The following is a 13,225-nucleotide window of genomic DNA, read 5'->3' as shown; positions in this document are numbered from 1 at the left end:
CTCTCACCGATCGGCCATGTCTCGTTTCACCGCGCGCAGCCGCTCATCCCGGCCAGTCCAACGTGTCTGGGCCGCTACTCCAAAAATCGACCTGGGCAGCCTGTGGTGAATCAGGCCGATGTGAATTGCATAGAGGTTGGCCCAGTTCGTTTCCTCTGCCTTCTGTTTCTCCACAGTCCTACTAGCGCCTCTTCCCCTTCGGAGCGCGGCGGCTCCTGCTTACGGTGAACACTCGTGGCGGAACCTCGATCACTCTTCCTGCATGTATTTATGGTAATAAGCACGACCTAGGGTGCATTACCGTTCGTCCCTACTTTCTGTTTCTCCTAAGTTTGGGCAGCAATTAGCTCCACGATGGTGGAGGCGGAAGGTACGATTTTACCTCTACTCATTCATCGAGCCGTTGATCAGTTCAGCTCACTTACTGAACGGTGCAGGCGCCGTTTACGGTTTGGTTCATTCAGCCGGAGCGGCGGTGGGGGAGGCCACGGTGATGCATCGACCTCCCACCGTTTGGCCGTTCAACATGCAGATGGAGTCATGGAGATATGATCCATCAGGGAAAATCTGCTTTCTCGGCAAGGAGCAGTCCCTCTATACGACTATACCAGACAAAATCTGTCGTCGTAGCATTCCAATTTCTGATGACTATTGGTATAACATAGTTACTGAAACCTCGGCCTTATCCCATATAGGGGCACACGCCACACGCCGAAATTATATCATCGGTTGCTGTTGCACCTGTCAACTGGACGAGGTGCGTTAGATCATACAGTACCATCTTCTGATTTTCTGTGATACTGATATTTCATTTCTTACGGTAACATGAGCTAGAACGTAGAATTGGGGTCCTATGATGATATCAAAGGGAAAAACAAAGCAGTTGGTGAACGGAGCTCTCATAGAATCTTGAATACACGAGAAGTCATAGAAAGAAGTGACTACATCTCTGACAAAAAAAACTTGTCCAAATGAGATCACACCAAAAAGAATGAGGAAATTCAGATACTGTATTTTATTTATGGATATTGATCAGAACTATGCTCTGAATCCTGCAAGCGAAAGCAAAACAGGAGTTGTATCCGGAGAGAAGTTTCACATGTATGACACGGAAATGCTATTCTGATCCCGAGCACATATGAGCTCGTTTGCTGGACCGCATGTTTGCTCTGACATGGGTGGTACTCTCTTTGTATTCGTGTCGTATGTCTATTTTTAAACATGCAGCCTGCACCGCACGAGCCCACCTCTGCGCAACTATTTATGTCTCACTTGACGGACCGGTGTTGTCGGTACAAAAATAGTTGGACGGAGTGGACTGGGGACTAAAACATCCTAGTTGAATCCCCATTCAATATCTCACCGGGGCAGCTGGTACCCAAGTTTTGCAAATTCAGACTCCAACCAAAGAGTGCGTGGAGGCTCAAAGCTCATCAAAAACTTGGATAATCTTGAACCGTGTTGTTCTTCAGAAGAGCTGTGACCAATATCTAAAACCCCATCTATTGATTTGGAAACACTTGCTGAATGACACTGTAATCTGTTTGCCAATGTCCGATTCAGAAAGATCGGTCAGCTGGCTGTTCTAGAGTTGATTCAGCCGCTATGGACTGACTGAGCGGATTCCTAAGCTGAGCCGTCCCCAAACTCGCCTGACTCGCTGGCTTCATCTCCAGCTACGATAACACCCTTCTGCGGCCCTAGCGTTGATTCAGCCGCTGTGACTATTTTCGCCACCACGGCGGACTGCTCGCCGTCTACATCCTGCTCCACCTCGTGTTGCAGGGCCCTCGTACGCGGCAACCTGCCAGAGGATGCAGGATGAGCTCTAGGTATGTTTGAGCAAATCGAACGAACACGACACAAAAATGCTAAACGAGACAGATCCATTTTACATGGCGACTGCATCGAGCAAGAAATCCATGTCAGACACCATCTAATAAGCCTCTCCTTTCCGGCAAACTTGAATTCGGCTATGCCGCCGCTTCCGGCTTAGGGAACTGTCAGAGATTCTGCATCTACTCACACGACCACATATGAACAGAAGCCCACAGTTTCTAGTTTCTGTACAGCGGGCGCATAACAACATACTCCCTCCGTCCTCAAATAAGTGGACATCTAGCTTCTAAACTTTGTCCACAAAAGAGTGTACTCCTATCTTCCCAATGCAATTTAATTGCTTCTCTCTCATCGCACGGAAATCAAACCCAATAATATTGAGCACATATTTCTCTTGTTTTCTACATGCACTTAGCTTATTGGAGGTGAAATAATTAAAGAGGAGAGATGCATGTTCCCAATGTACTTTTCACTCTATCTCATAATTTATTTTGAAAATCCCGCAGGTACACTTATTTGTGGACGGAGGGAGTAGGCCCAACACTTCCTTCGTCATGCCGGCACGAAACGTTCCTCTCACGCCGGTAAATCTTGGCCCACCGTAGTCCATTGTCAGATACGACTGACATGCGGTAGCGCTATTTATCCGCTCTCTACGTGGTACCTAAAATATTGTACTGGCGCTAATCTCGAGAGCACATGGACGGACCAGAAAACGAGCTCAGTTGTGCTCGGGAGCCAAATCGCCCTGTATGACAAGCAATCGTACATAATATGACCAAGGAGGAATCTGAAGAGGCGAGGCAACGGCAACAAGATCAAGCCTGGGTCACTACGGCGCCATTTCCATCGCCAAGAGCCGTACGATAGCCTGCTCTGTGATTGACCCTGCCTAAAGTGCCTCCACGTTGACCATGCACGATGCACCTCATGGTGATTGTGCCAACCTTCCAGGGAATCAAAAGCGGTTATGTTCCAGAGGAAATTTTCCGCGTCATTCCAGTCGCCTTTCATACCATCGATGCCTGGCTCATCTAGTGAAGCTAACACGATTGAGTGTAGCTGGCTCGACCGGATGTACAGATGAGTACCACATGAAACATTAAATTATCTTGTTGCGATGGATCTTGAGTTCTACACGACATCGAGCAACAGCCCGTGTTGAGCAAGTAAGTCCTAACCCTAGTTCTTCCCCTTCCTACATCTCTACATGACCCGCATACTAGAGTTCATGAAATTTCTGATCTGACAGCTACCTATGCTAAAATTGTTACATTAGAGAATTGCTGCACCTGATATTTGGCCTTATTCTTCTATATTTTATCATGCCAAACTAAATTACTGTAAATATCAATTTATAGGCAACACTTGTAAACTAAAATAAGCAAAACTACTGATATAACATAAACCATTTGGATTTAGAAGATAATGGGAAAATAGCCGGAGTGGAATTACATTTCAGGTCGCTGCTAACTATTGCTCACTTTTTCTAGACTATTACAGGTCAGTAGCTAACTTCGAAGTTCTTATTGGAACGGTAAAATCCTTTTTTTTTAGGGAAAAAAGGTAAAATCTTGGACTAACTTTTTGGCAACATAGACCCCTTGACTGTTATTACTAATCTTGTGCCAAATATGACCACAAAAACATAAGTCATGAACCACCCTGTGAAGGCCCCCTTCAATATCCTTCAAGTCTGCTCATCCATGAAAATTCAGAGAGTTCTGGTGGTGTTTCAATTTCAGCCTCCCATATTAACCTGATCGCCCAGGGTATAGACCAAAAGATGACAGTTCCTGACCGAACAGAACATACTTCATGGAGAATGAGAGTAGTAATGTTGGATGTTAGAACTGCGGGCTGCTGGAACAATAAATCGGTCAATGTATTTTCTGAAATTAGGCATATAATTTAACTTATGTACACGCATATTAGTTTTTCTAGTTTGGTTGGAGATCGAATATTAATTTCTTTATCATTAGTTGGCAACTTAGTTTCGCTTCCTCAGGGAAGATATTTCTTTGTGCAGGTTATCGTCTGACTGGGTTGCTCCTTTGCAAATTGTTGTGAAAAGCTTAAGTAAGGAAGTGGGGATGAGTTCACTCTTGTTTTCAGCTTCGGGGAAGAATAGTTGAAGCTGGCCAAAATAAAGTTATGTCTAATATTTGTGTTGTTAATGGTGTCTAACATTGCCAATATTACGAGATCCATGACCTGAGGTTAAAAGTTGGCCCTTCTTGAGTAAGCCGGAAGAGATAGTGGCCAGCTTGAGCCATTCACACACAGTGAGTTGCTTTCACCATCCCCTGGGACAATTTACATAAAGCTTCACAATACGATCAATTAATTTAAAAGGTGCTAAAATCGATTTCTCAATCAATTATTAAGTAGTATCCCTAGAGGATCGTAAAAAAAGAGTAGTATCCCTAGAGTTCACTCTGTCCCCATACTACGAGTGAAAGGGATAATGTAATGATTGTCATTAAAGCAGCCGTTAGAATTCGCAACTCTTTTATCCTCCCCTTTTGAGGTAAGATAACAAGTTTTACATCACTGTTTATTGGGTGGTCAACCTTATTACTGGCCTACTGGGTCACATGCAATTCTGAAGACCCCGCTTAGTCCAGGGAGATTTTGGCATGAATGCATGAGTGTAACGGGATATTTAGCATAAGGTCTGATTATCATATGTTGATCATAACTAAGAAATTCCAAAAATACTGGTTTGATCATAGATGGGAAAATTCTACTGCATGAGAGGAGGAAAAGAACTAGTCGATGTTGTGGAAGGTTTAAGGTCCCCTCCAAAGTGCGGGTTTTGCTTGGAGGATGGCTTATAGCATCTCCCACTACCAAAGGTACTACATGCACGGAATATGGTGGTGCAACCATATTGCCAAATCTATAATGGCACGGAAGATTCTTGACGGCATTCGCTAATTGATTGCAAAATGGCATGCTATCTGTGGGCGCTTGTCGATGAGGAGATTACATAGCACATGTCGCTGAACACGACACCAAATGTGTGACCGTGGTTGTTTGCGATACGGAAATCTTTGGATCATGCTTGTTTTGTCAAGATGATGGTCACATTGTGGGCAGTATGGACAACTAGGCGCAAAGCGATATATGAAGACCAATTTCAAAGCCCGCTCAACTTGTTTGAATTTGTGAAGAGGTTTATTAAGTATCTAGGTGAGATTGCCCCAGGAAGGTTAAATATATTAGCATGTCCACAACGTCGAGTTGGTCGTTGGAAGAAACCACTTGCAGGCTTGATGAAACTTAATGTCGGTGGAGCTGTTGCTCGAGATGAAATCTATAGTTAGCGAGTGTTGTTCGTGGAGATGCTTCTTCAAGGACGATCCAAGAAATTAGTGATCCAGCAACATTGGAAGCCACTGCATTTGCAGAAGCACTCACGCTAGCTGAGGATATGGGTGTCTTTATATTGTTTGGAGGTTATTAAGTTGACGTAGGAGAAGAACTTCTTCTCTTACACTGCTATTTTCAAGGAGATTGATATTAGATTTAGAAACTTTGTCTTTGTTAGTTTTCAACACCAGAATAGGGATTGTAATGAGGAAGCTCACCTAGTTGCTAGGAATTCTATTTCGCTTCCTTTTGGTTGTTAAGTGTAGCTTATTGAACCACCAGAATTTGTACCCTAGATGATTATTGATTAATAAAATCCCTAATATCACTAAAAGAAAATGCAGACGTGCTCGGTGCACCGCGGATGTTACTAGAGAAGCATTCCTTTTTGTTTAGCTATGTTGCTAAATGCACATGAGATTCTACGAGATGGTTGGCAGCGGCATAAATTTCGGCGTAGCACATAAAGTATATTGTACCAAAAAGCCGCTAGCAATGCACGTGCGGTTCCCACAAATAAACATGCAACAAGGGTTCTTTTTAGAGCTCATAGAAAATTCGATCATGTGGGGAAAGCTAAGCAACATATGTATCTCTCCGGAAACACAAGACACAATTACATAGAAGTTCACAAATAATGGTGCTTACTAGGCGGCTTCAGCCTACAAGGCTCGCTTTTTCCTAAGCCACATCCACCATGATGAAGTCCATTGTATGAAAAAATTTGAGCGACATAATTCATCCACTTAGAGCATCTCCAGTCGCGTCCCGTCCCACAGGGGACGCTCCGGACACGCCGGACACAACGAAAAGCGAGGCGAACCGACGCGGACCCGACGCGTCAGCGGCTCGGAAGCTCAGCCGCCGCCTACGTAGCGACGGTGCAGTTGCCGGGAAGCGGAACCGTCGCATTGGCAACCGCGTCGACGACGCGGCAACCGCCGGAATGGAGTCGGGACTCCTCGGAAGAGCAACCGCTGCTCTTTTCGACTTCTGCGCCGCCGTTCATCCGCGCTCAATAAGACCCGTACGTCGGCGCTTTTGGATCTTCACCGTCCGCATCCGACACCTCCAGCGACATCTCCGAGCTCCCGTCCGACCTCCAGCGAGGGAAAGCCTGCTGGATGGCGCCATTGGTGGGAGAAAGCTCCGACGCCCAGCAGCGGCGACGATTCCGTCCCGCCACTTGACAGCGCGGAGGAATGGCTGGGCGTGGAGGAGGACGCGGAGGAAGAAGGGTCAAAGGAGGCGGCGGTGGCCCGTGCGAAGGCGGAGGCGGACGCGAAGGCCAAGGCCAAGGCCAAGGCGCAGCCGGCGAGCACCGGCGACAACGAGGAGGACTCCGACGCGTCGGCCGACACCGCCTCTTCGGAAGAGGTGACGAGCAGGAAGCGCCACCGTGATGACGACGACGAGGCGGGGCCATCATCGAAGAAGAAGAAGTAATAGTTTAAAATAATTTATATGTAATTTAATTATGTTTTTTTTGAAGTTTTATATGTATTTTGTTTATGTTGAACCGATTTGAATATTAGTAAAGAGTTTTATTCTATCTATTTAAATTATTTTTAATGTTTTGGGGGCGGCGTTTGGGGACGCGACTGGGGAGCGACATCCCTCAAACGCGGCACCAACGAAATACGTCCCCCAAACGCTCAATCCGGCGCGCTTTGGGGGACGGTTTAGGGACGCGGCTGGAGATGCTCTTAGTTGGTCATCATAGAAGGTGCGATTGTTTACTCTCTAGGCACCCTAAAACAGCTCAGAAATCTCCTCCTTAATGTTTTAGTTGATGATTGTTGTAAAAATATGTAAAATGAGTAGTACTATGCAGCAACAACAGCAATCGTTGGCATTCTTTTGCAGTTTCCTCCCTTTCGGCGTACCCGAACGACCGAACCTATTCTGTCTCTAGCGGAGGCAGGTGTGGCGTGGCACGCACCATCGGGACTCGCGCGAATCTCCACGTCATCGAGGCACGTGCCGGCGCCGATCGCGGATGGAACGGCAGCACGTGGATGGGGCCCAAGTAACGAGCGTCGAACGGGGCTCGAGGCCGACCTGGCTCCCACGCATGCGTACTGGCTTTGACCGTACGGTACGAAGAAGAAGCAGCGGCAGCCGGTAGCCTGCAACTGCAAGCAACCACAGGAGCACGGAAGATTGCACAGTCGGCTTGCACGTACGCACACAACGACCGAGTACCGTATGTGCTATGTAACGTGTGTTCGTCGTACACGGCGTCGGCGCAGACATGCAATCAACTACTGTGTGTATTTATCGTGTTAATTAGACCGTGGACAATTGGCTGCTAGCTGCAGTAGTCTTACTTACGTGAACGGCATCGATCTTATGCTGAGAATTGAATCTATAATCCATGATGTGAAACCCACGCTAGCTTACCATATTTTTTTCAGAAAAAAGATAACCATTTTATGTTATTTTGATCCGTTTAGGGAGCGTCACAAATCGGTGCGAGGCATTTTGTCCAACCTATTGGCTATTGGATAGGTTGTGGGCGGCAGCTCGCGGACGTGTGCCAACTCTACCGTTTGCAATGGTAAGCTGTCATGGCTGGATCTGGAAGCACATTTGTCGAGCTTGAGCTCCACTTGCATCAGCATGGCCTCGGGTGGCGGTGGGGAGACGACGAGGACATGACATGATCGCTCACTATCTATAGGGACCGAGCTGCACCGCCACCGGCAAGAGGTGGAAAAAAGGCAGCAAATGCCCTTCGTACTGCAGAGCAGCGGCAGCAAGGTGCGGGAACCGACAAGAATGGTGGAGGCATCATCGGTGATGGTGGAGAGGTAGGAAAATCATTGTGGAGAGGGAGGGTTGTGATTATGTGGCCGACTTGCACGTTAGGGGAGGTCAATGTCCTGAAATTTTTAATAGTATTTTCTCGAATTCCAAAAATAACACATTGATTTTTTTTTAGAAATAATACTGCGACTCTCCATGCTCTCGAGCAGAAGGTTTCTTTCTCACCAGCCCAAGCGATAGATTGTTGCACGGTCGATCCAACATGAGGCAAAGGGGCCCATTCCTCGGGGTTGAAGAGAAATGATCCTATCGCTCGAGGCTTCGAGCATGGATATATTACTTTACTATCACAATTGAAGAGATATAGTAAACTTATTATAAAACATAGAGGGTTTCCACCAATGTCATTCTACGATGAGGTTTTTCTTTTCAGGAGATGCGACGAGGTAATTAGTAGTAATAGCCATTTCACTAAGCTAGTTAAAAGATTCACTAGAAATGGGCTTCGGAAAAGGAACCCAGAGGAAATGCGGCAGTAACTTCTTAGGTTGCGTTCAAGGTGAACATTGTGTGAAATATCCAGAGATCAGCTTATTTGGGTTGCAGTTAATAAGAGTCGAACCATTCCGTTTGATCGGCCACCGTATAGCTTTATCTAAAATACAACTTGGTAGAAGCGTCAGTCGCATGTCCCTAATCATTTAGTCATGCACACGTGCAAAATAAAATTCGTGATACGCGATGCGGTTTTTCATTTCTTTTTTTGGGTGAGTAGGTAATCACCCCAGCCTAAAGAGTGAAATCAAGAAGTCGATCATATCTTGATTGTTGTGCATCGGTATCACGAGAAAGATCACGCAGAAAAGCAGAGTCGAGCAGATCCATCAGTAAACTAATGACAGATATATGGATTGGTACGTGCTGGACTGCTGGTGCATGCATGCCAAGATGGTCGCCAGTAGCTTGACTGTTAAACTAATTAGCTAGCTGTGCAACAAAGTGCGCGCAAAGCATATCTCGATCTTGCGGTGATCCTGCGACTGAGATCCATATGATTTGTGGTACAGTTTTATAGTATGAACTGAGACTCAATCTCGCCGGATTTGGCGCCGAGATGTCATTGTGTCTCGGTCATTGCAGCACAGTATTCTTTCCCTCATTCCCATTTTTATCCTCAGATACTTACTCCGAGTGGAATTAACTAAACAATTAGGAGTACATTGGCTCAGACTAGCACCAATCATCCTCGATCGTCGAGCCGATTGCATATCAATTTATGCGGTACATTTTAGTTTTACCCCTTATTTGTGATATTGTGAATACTGGCGAATCACGACCATATTAGCTACGACATGGCCCAATATGCACGAGTGTAGTGTGGTGTCACATTTTTTTTCTTCGATAAATTGATACGCCCTCCTTTCAAAATATATGATGTATTTTTGATTGTCCTAATCCATGCTTCGATCGTAAATTGCTCATACATTAGTATAGGGTCAGCGGTTACAAATTCACAATCATATGAAAGTGCTTTGAATACAAGTACATTACTCAATACATTTGTGACATTGTATTTTTTTGAGAAAAGTTCACTGATCTATTCATAATCTTCAACATCAGTACAAGAAAATCTAAAAGTAACAAAAATTATATTTTTTTTTGGACCACCTAGAGAAGACTACAAGCACTCGAGAGTCGAAGGCGCTGTTGTCTTCACCCCTCTAGTGGTCTATTTTGTGTATAAACTACATAGTAATTGACTGTGTTTTTTAAAATCGAAACATGGAGTTACACAGTCAATTCACACCTTATATTTTGGCATGAATATACAAGTTTTATAGAATTTGGCCGAATTCAACGGGGTTTGGCATAATTTAGTATGTTCATAATGAGTAAGATCCGTGTTCAGACAGTCATTGCTCATGTCTGTCCTAACAAGTTGATATGACTTTTCTTAGTTCAGGAAAACTACTAAAATATAATGAATTTATCTTAATGTCACAACTCAGGAATAAAATGTGGCCACTTAAACAGGTAAAAACCATCACATGTCACAACTAGGGAGTAAAAGGTGGGTCAAAGTTTGAATCAAAATTCTAGGACTTGTAGACCCAAAGAGGTGGAGTATATTGTTTAAATGAACCTAAGAGTTTACTTTGCTTTAGCTATATTTTTGCGATATTTAAACATATTTTATGCCAAAGAAATCCTCCAACGTTAGTGGCATCGCAAAATCTTTCCACCTCCATTTTTTATCCTAACCTCACATCCCGATCCTCTTTGTCAGGATGACATGCCGACAGTTTGGGCTATAATCAAGACACATATTTCTTTCCATGTTGCACAACGTCGTCTGTAATGCAAATGCTATAGTTACTCGCAATTCCGACCCAAGCACACCCACTAGAGGTTCCCCGGTTAGTTGGTAGCAGTACATAGCCTTGTGGTACTAGAATTTTGATCACAAAATGAGAGGTAAAATGTCACTAAACATGCATTACAGAAATCAATTCATGACATATTAAATGACATGAACACACTACTCCGTATAAAAGATACTGGTATCTTTTCTGAATTGATGACCATCATTTTTGTATTTACAGAGCTTGTGAAGAGGGAGAATAGGAATCTCTTCATTTCCTACGACTCGGACAAAATACGGTACATGGTATTTCAGACTGGCTATAATTGAAGTGCTCGTTCAGGTGGCAAATCTGAGGCTGAAGGATCAAATGATACATCCTCAAAAACCAACGATCAGTGCTCAAAACAGAGCATTTGAGTCTGTCTTTCAGCGAAGAAACCCATAAACAAGGTTATGGTTTCTGAATGCACACGGCTCCAGATGGTCGCTCAGGATATCTTGTGCCGGGTTGACTGGCAGTATATTACACTACGGGGAAGACGCCGTGGGCCGACGGCCCCGCACCGTCGGCACAGGTAAGTCCACCGTCGGCACAGTCTCTGCCGACGGTGACCGTCGGCGTACCGGCGTCGGCACAGATGGCGTCGGGTTCGCGCGGGCACCGTCGGCGTAGCACGACACCGTCGGCACAGGCGTACGCCGACGGCCGGACGGTGGCCGCCGGCCCGCCCATCGTCGGCACACTCATCTCGCCGTCACGCCGGCTGCCGTCAACGTGCCCACTTGTGCCGACGGCTTCACCGTCGGCACAGCTTCATTTTTTTTTCCCCGTGAACCGGCGGGAAATCGTTCTGATTTGAACCGGAAAAACGCGCGCTGGTAGCAGGCTGTGCCGACGGTGTCACCGTCGGCACGGACCCTGCCATTTGGCACAGCTATGGCCCGTGCCGACGGTGACACCGTCGTGCACAGCTGCTGCACGCTTTTTTTAATTTCCCGATTTTGCTCCATTTGCACAAGCAATTGCATATAAAATAGCAAGTATCATATACGAATTGCACACATATAGCTCACATCACGGATATAGCACAAATATGGCACAAATATGGCACCAAATCCCAAATTTAGTACAAATATAGCACACAAGCAATACGGTACATATAGTCATCCTACATAGATCATTCTACACATATAGCATGTGTCATGTAGCTAGTACAATGTATGGTGGTGCACCACCCGAGTGACGATCTAGCTACGGTGACGAGCTAGCTCCGAGTCGGTGAAGTGAGGCCGCCGTATCTCGACGGTGCTCGGGGAGGTAGAACCACGACGAGAGCCACCGGAACCAGAAAAATGCCGAGGTTCGGCAGAAGCACCAGGAGAATGGCGACCGGGGTGCATCGGCGTACCACAAGGAGTGTCGTTCCCGGATTCTCCCAATCCCTACATGTTGGAGGGAGTTAGCAACTTAGCCATGTCACACCAAGTTAGCAACTTAGCCAAGTTAGCAACTTACCGGGGTCAACTGACGCTGACGCTTGTACATGATATAGAACTCCTCCTTGGACGGGAACACTGGCGTCGGCCCCGGATGAGGTGGCTCTGGGAGTGGTTCCTCTCGCACTCCAGTCATCATGAACCGAGTGAAACTCTGCAAGAAACGGGAGAGATAGCTCAGATTCAAACATGGGGACTTATGATGTTTTGCAACCATAGAGATTGAAACTTACCGCCATCTCGGTTGCTCGTCCACCGGACATAGGCATCTTTCACAAGGTCATGCTCCTTAATCTTCTCGAGATACTCCTCGTAAGCTACCGCGTAGGCCTCCTCGAGCCGAGTCTACAATTTCAGAAATAATGCGTCTCATCAACATAGCCATTCGAGAACAAGAGTCAAAACAGAGGATGAAAGTGTGGATGACTTACATCTACCTCTACCCGAGAACGGCCTCGTAGTCCGCGAGGAGGTAGCGTAGCTGCCGGAGGGGAGGGTAGCCTTGATCCGCGTGAAGTTCCTCCGAGGCTTGAAACCCCCAAGAAGGCGTGCAGGACGTCCATGCGGCTGGCCGGACCCCGCCACCATCATCGCCACCTCGTCGACCGGCTCGGTCATCGGGTCCTCCACCTCTGGATGGAGCTTGGCGTACTCCTCGCAGTATCTTTCCTTGCTCTCTTTGGCCTTGCCGTAGTACCTCTCAGGCGCGGGCCGAGGCTCGTTCGGACTGGGCGTCACCAGCTTCATGTGCGTCCACGCTTCCATCTCACCAACTTCCCTCCCGAGCTTCTTCCCTTGCATCACAAAACAAATGTTATGCATATCATCGAAAATCAAAAAATGCAGCTTATTCCATTTTTATATGTACCGTACGCTCCCGATAGCGATCGGTGTTGCTGCTCCCCGCACCGTGTGTTCCCCGGTTCCCACGGTTGGCCTTGTTCCGGTCGCTCACGGCCTTGAAATCGGGGTTTTCGCCGACCCAATTCTTTACCAACTCCATGAAGGCGGCCCTCTTATTATTATCAGCCCAATGTGGTACAACCTGCAAAATCAAAACTCATTTGAAGAACAAACAATATAGTTGCAAGTTAGCCGCAGTACATAGAATCGCATTGACAATTACTTACCGACATGAATTGCTCTATCGTCATAGCCGGGGCGAGTCCCTGCACAATCCCAGCCCATGAGTTCCTCATTCTGACATGGGTAGGACAAATAATAAACTTGCTTGGTTTGGTGAGCCACAACATAGACGTCGGATCCGCTGTAGGTGGTTGTAGGCCTAACTTCAACTAAACCAATGGAGGGGGTGCTTCTCATTCCACCGTGTGGGTCAAACCAGTGGCATTTGAACACAAAGAGCTTGAGTTCTATGTT

The sequence above is a fragment of the Lolium rigidum genome, chromosome 4, assembly GCF_022539505.1.
Source record: "Lolium rigidum isolate FL_2022 chromosome 4, APGP_CSIRO_Lrig_0.1, whole genome shotgun sequence".
NCBI classification, from domain to species: Eukaryota; Viridiplantae; Streptophyta; class Magnoliopsida; order Poales; family Poaceae; genus Lolium; species Lolium rigidum.
This window is presented reverse-complemented; position numbering follows the sequence as displayed.